Source organism: Pleurodeles waltl, chromosome 12 (assembly GCF_031143425.1).
Source record: "Pleurodeles waltl isolate 20211129_DDA chromosome 12, aPleWal1.hap1.20221129, whole genome shotgun sequence".
Lineage (NCBI taxonomy): Eukaryota > Metazoa > Chordata > Amphibia > Caudata > Salamandridae > Pleurodeles > Pleurodeles waltl.
In genome coordinates this window covers 107,932,565-107,938,607 of record NC_090451.1, presented here as the reverse complement: position 1 = coordinate 107,938,607, position 6,043 = coordinate 107,932,565, and the positions used below count along the sequence as shown (strand labels likewise).

At 44.5% G+C, this 6,043-nt stretch overlaps 1 non-coding gene across 1 annotated transcript; it reads right to left on the bottom strand.

Annotated features, from left to right (window-relative positions):
* Positions 1-2,156: 2,156 nt before the first annotated feature.
* Positions 2,157-2,228, bottom strand: TRNAH-GUG (transfer RNA histidin (anticodon GUG)). Its single transcript has one exon. It is a non-coding gene; the product is annotated as a tRNA-His (tRNA).
* Positions 2,229-6,043: the final 3,815 nt, after the last annotated feature.

Sequence of the window (6,043 nt, the reverse complement as noted above, 5' to 3'; positions counted from 1 at the left end):
ACACTCACACGATGCGTAGTTAGGTCTCGTTTCTGGGCAAGTTGTTTGGCTTGCTTGTTATTTGTTGTAATAAGAGATGATGAGTACCTGTCGTGCCAGAGCTGGAAATGGTGGCAACCGACCACCCTGCTCCATTGGCATACAGCACTGAACCGGAGACCCACAGGAGGCCCACACCACAGATCACAAGCCTGCTTACAGATTTATGCAAGGAACAGCCCTCAGCGTGGTGGTAACATAATATAATAGCAGTAATGGGTAACTGTTCAAAAGTTGTCATGGAAAGGAGATTCATACAGCTCTGCAACCTGTTACAATCCTGTGAATAATATGTACCATCTGAAATACCAATAAATAAAAAAAAATCTGCTGCACAACTTAGGGTAAGGCTGGTGTTGTAGTGGTAGATCTGAGGCCCTAGGAGAGCTGGAGACCCCACAGAGCTACAGCAGCTCAGAAGTCCACTTAGGCTTCATCAGGGACCCGTTTTGTGACTTGAAAACCCATTAATGCAACAATAAGGGGGTGAAGTAAATGTCATCAACATTGCATAAACTGGTGTTCTTTGCAGTTTTTTTAATAAATAACAGCGCCTGGAAGCCCTTCTGACTGTGAAGGTTTGTTTAACAAATAGTGTTGTAACAACATAAAAGAGGGGGAACTGTAAGACAGTTGCACAGATAGAAGGACGGATAGAAGGTTAAACAGATCGTCATAAATAAGCCACATGCACCGATGCATCTGTACAGGTTTGTAGACAGAAAGGCAGGTATGTAGCTGTTAGTAAATCATGGATGAGATATCATCAGCTTCACAGAAACCGCTGTAAATCACACGCGCCTGCTTTAGAAATAACCACGCCACAAAGACCTTGGTAGTCAGCATGTAGGCTTTAAAGTGTTAACATAAACAGAGATGGGCAGAAATAGGCAGTAAGGCAGATACCCAGATTGAAATAGAAAGTAAATAGAAAGCACATGTAGTAATAGACGTGGACCGATAAGTATATAGAGAAGCAGCTGTTGGTACGAAAATGGGATCACATATGATCAACTTTGAGTGGACTGTCAGGATTTGAAAACGGTTGCTTCATACCAAAAAAAACCATAGCACCAAGATGTCCTCTTCAATGTCCCTCTGAGCGTTATAGTGTTAACAAAGCATACAGCCAGGCATCAACGCTCTGTTAGACAGGTTCACAGTCACGCACAGGTAGGTGAGCAGATAGATAAGCAGACACACGGGCAAAAAGATGGATGGACAAATGAATGGATCAATGGATGGACAGACCTCTCTGTTAAACATGAGTCAAATGTAGGGATGGGCGTAACCAGTGTAACTCACTGCAGTGTAATCACGCGAAATTACAGCAACATTATGCGAGGTTGTACAGAATTACACAAGGCTATTTTCCTGGTGCAAAATACACGCTCAGATCCGAAAGGAACCTGATATACACTTTGCACAAGAAAATCGCTCTAAATGCAACAGAACTGGCACAACAGCCGCTGCTCGCGCTCTTTTCCTCCGCTCTTGGGTAGATGTCTTTCCCCACATTACTCCAAATTCCACAAAGGAGCGTAATTGTGTAATTCACAATTCGACCACGACTAATAAACTTGGCTTAAGTTTTAAAACTTTCCCTCTAGCTGCCCGGTTATCCGTCGGGTGCGGGATGATGAAGCCAAACGCTGATTGGGTGAGTGTGCCTCTCAGTGTCCTTCTCCGTCGCCTCTTTCTTTCAGACCCTTGGGAGCTCAGTCTTACTTTCTATACAAATATTTATTTTTAGACCTTTTTTCTTCGCGGCCTGAATTGCTGCAAAAACTGATATTTGACCAGCAGGATCCCTTTCAACATTGAAAGCTACTCCGCGTCAGTACAGGAGCCTCGGCGCTGCAGGTACAGGAGACACAGACATCCATCCCTCTTGCTGACCGGGTCCCGTGAAACCAAACTGTAGCTCATACTTTTCACATCAGGACCGCCACAAACGTAAAAGCGCAGAAAGGTGAAATAAATAATAACATTGTTAACGCGTTCTTCAAAGACATTTAATTTCACCGTTGAAATTAGGTTCAAGCTCTTAACTCATGTAAATATTAAGAAGTGAGAATAAAAATGCTGCCCAACTGCCGTGACATTGCCACCCGCAATGCCGTGACTCGGATTCGAACCGAGGTTGCTGCGGCCACAACGCAGAGTACTAACCACTATACAACCACGGCAAGCTACTTGGGCTCTGAAAAGACTATCCTGATGTGGCTCTGATAGGCTTAAAAAAGGTCACAGTGTCCGTGGAGTGGATAGATTTAGCGTTTGTTTAAAACCCATCTTTTCAAGTTAGATCAGGGTCTTTTCTTTGAGTAGCAGATCACAGCAAATATTTACCTCTCTGCTTCCAGTGACAAGACTCCCCATAAACCAAGAAGCCCAGACTTCTTAACAAGATCCACCACTCTGCCCTGCAAGTCTCAAGTGTTCTATGAGTGCTGGGGTCGGGGAAGTGAACACTGCAAAAACTTAATCCACGGCCGACCAAACTCCTCCAGGCCAGGAGGGGCTCGGAACAGGCCCCCACATATTGTTGTTTTTTTCTTTTCTGGGTGTCTCTTCAGACACATTCAGCTGCTTGGTGCATACTGCTTTAGAGTTGCATTGTGTGGAATGAAGTGGCGTAAACTTGACTAGCAAACAATGGAGTGGTGATGAATGGAGGGTCATAGAAGGGAGTAGATTGAAGTGCAAAGAGTAGAGTGACGTAATGTGTCATAGAATACAGTGGAATATAATGAAGTGGTGTGCCTTGGCATGGCGTTGAATAGCATTGTGAGGAATGGAGTGGCATAGAGCAGAGTGGGGTAGAGAGGAGTGAGGTTGCATAGAATGGCATAGAGTAGCATAGAGTAAAGTAGTGTGGTGTAGAGTGGCATAGTGTGGTGTAGAGTGAAGTGGCATGGAATGGCATAGAGTCAGAGAACAGTGTGTCATGGAGAGGGGTGGCAAAGAATTAGGAGGAGTGGAGTCGGACTGCATGAAGTAGAGTGTTGTGGAGTTGAGTAGCATTCAGTCGCGTTGCATGGAGTGACACTGTGGTGTAGAGAGGAGCAGAGTAAAAAGTGGCATAGAGTAGAAAGGCCTACAGGAGAGTAGTGTAGAGTGGCACAGCATAGAGTAGTGTGCAGTAGAGTGGCATAGAGTAGAGCGCATGTAGTGCCATTGAGTGATATTGTGTGAGATGGAGTGGAGTGGAGTACAGTGAAGTGGCATGGAATGAAGTAGTATAGAGTAGAGTGGGAGTAAAGTGGAGTGGCATAGAGTGAACTAGAGTAGAGCGTAGTGGGATAGAGTGGAGTGGCATGGAGTGGAATGGAGAGGCACAGAGTAGGGTAGAGTGCAAAAGTGTGGAATGGCATGGAGTTGAGTGGAGTGGCATAGAGTAGAGTGGCATTCTGTGGGGTGGATTAGAGTGGCATGGAGTGGCATATAGTAGAGTGGAATAGAGCTTAGTGGTGGAGAGTACAGTGGCTTAGAGTGAAGTATAGTAGCATGGAGTAGAGTAGCGTAGAGTAGAGAGGGGTGCAACGGAGTAGAGTGGCATAGAGTTGAGTGGTGTACAGTGGCGTAGAGTAGAATGGGATAAAATAAAGTGGCGTACAGTAGACTGGAGTAGAGTAGCATAGAGTGGAGAGGCATAGAGTGGAGAGGAGTAAAGTAGAGTGGAATTGTATAGAGTAGAGTTCAGTTGAGTATTCTAGAGTGATGTAGAGCAGAGTGGCATAGAGTCACATAAAGTGGCATTCTATGAAGTAGGGTGGCGTAGAGAGGAATGAAGGGAAGTGGCATAGAGTAGAGTGGAGTGGAGTGGAGTAGAGGGGCATAGCAGAGAGTGACAGGGTAGAGTGGCATAGAATGGAGTAGCATAAAGTGGAGTGAAGTGGCGTATAGTGGAGTGGCATAGATTAGAGTGGCATAGAGTGGAGTGATAGAGTGGAACAATGTAGATTAGAGTGGAGTAGAACTGAGTAGAGTGGAGTGGTATAGAGTTGCACAGTGTAGAGTACAGTGGCACTGAGGGGAGTATAGTATAGTCATGCAGAGGAATACAGTGTGAGAAAGTAACTAAAGTGTCAATAGAGACGGCGTTTAGGGTGAAAAATAAGCTGTATGCTTGTCATGAATGTTGGAAAGCACATTGCACATCCAAGAATTATACGAAAACACTTTTAAAATATAAAAAATAGCGTACTGTAGAAAGACGAAAAGAACACATCTTGGTCCATCCTCCATGGAGGAATGAACAAAAGAATTGAAGATTCAGTCTATGGGAGCTAAGCAATCGAAATATTGCAAATGTGAGTGACATAGAAAACAATTAATGGTAAGTAAGCTATGGGCGTGTGGTAAGCCCACTGAATTCTGAACAATATGTCTCACAGCACATTCACTGTGTACGCAAGACATAAAAAGGTGTGACTAAGAGAATTCTGAGATTTAGAGCTTGACAGCAATTCACAACCCAACCAAATTGAGCCCTATATAATAATTTACAACAGAGCCAAAGTACACCTTTTATACCCCCAATAGTGGAGGTAAGATATTCAGCAGACACGTGGTCTCCCAGTGCTAAAGGATTTTGGCTAGATATGAAGTGGGCGAAGTGCCCTGAAAACATTATAAAAGTAGGACACGTGCTATAAGCAGACATCACTTCCTTGGCAAGGCAGAAGAAAGGGCACTTCAGAGGGAAGAAATGAGAGGGCTGAGGAACAGACAGATAGCTCCCCTATGGGCAGAGGTGGCGGGAGCTTGGAACACTCCTGACATGATTATGATGACGATGCAGATGGGCCTCTTAACTTGCGGAGTTAGGAGCACGACAAACACACCTATCCTAGACCTCCCTGGAAGATCATACACTGGGGAGGGTTCCCCTGGGTCCCTTCCCCCCCCCCCGGCTGGGCCCCATACAGCTGTAGACACACTCACACGATGATTAGTTAGGTCTCGTTTCTGGGCAAGTTGTTTGGCTTGCTTGTTATTTGTTGTAATAAGAGATGATGAGTACCTGACGTGCCAGAGCTGGAAATGGTGGCAACCGAACACCCTGCTCCATGGGCATACAGCGCTGAACCGGAGACCCACAGGAGGCCCACACCACAGATCACAAGCCTGCTTACAGATTTATGCAAGGAACAGCCCTCAGCGTGGTGGTAACATAATATAATAGCAGTAATGGGTAACTGTTCAAAAGTTGTCATGGAAAGGAGATTCATACAGCTCTGCAACCTGTTACAATCCTGTGAATAATATGTACCATCTGAAATACCAATAAATAAAAAAAATAAAATATTTGCTGCACAACTTAGGGTAAGGCTGGTGTTGTAGTGGTAGATCTGAGGCCCTAGGAGAGCTGGAGACCCCACAGAGCTACAGCAGCTCAGAAGTCCACTTAGGCTTCATCAGGGACCCGTTTTGTGACTTGAAAACCCATTAATGCAACAATAAAGGGGTGAAGTAAATGTCATCAACATTGCATAAACTGGTGTTCTTTGCAGTTTTTTTTAATAAATAACAGCGCCTGGAAGCCCTTCTGACTGTGAAGGTTTGTTTAACAAATAGTGTTGTAACAACATAAAAGAGGGGGAACTGTAAGACAGTTGCACAGATAGAAGGACGGATAGAAGGTTAAACAGATCGTCATAAATAAGCCACATGCACCGATGCATCTGTACAGGTTTGTAGACAGAAAGGCAGGTATGTAGCTGTTAGTAAATCATGGATGAGATATAATCAGCGTCACAGAAACCGCTGTAAATCACACGCGACAGCTTTAGAAATAACCACGCCACAAAGACCTTGGTAGTCAGCATGTAGGCTTTAAAGTGTTAACATAAACAGAGATGGGCAGAAATAGGCAGTAAGGCAGATACCCAGATTGAAATAGAAAGTAAATAGAAAGCACATGTAGTAATAGACGTGGACCGATAAGTATATAGAGAAGCAGCTGTTGGTACGAAAATGGGATCACATATGATCAACT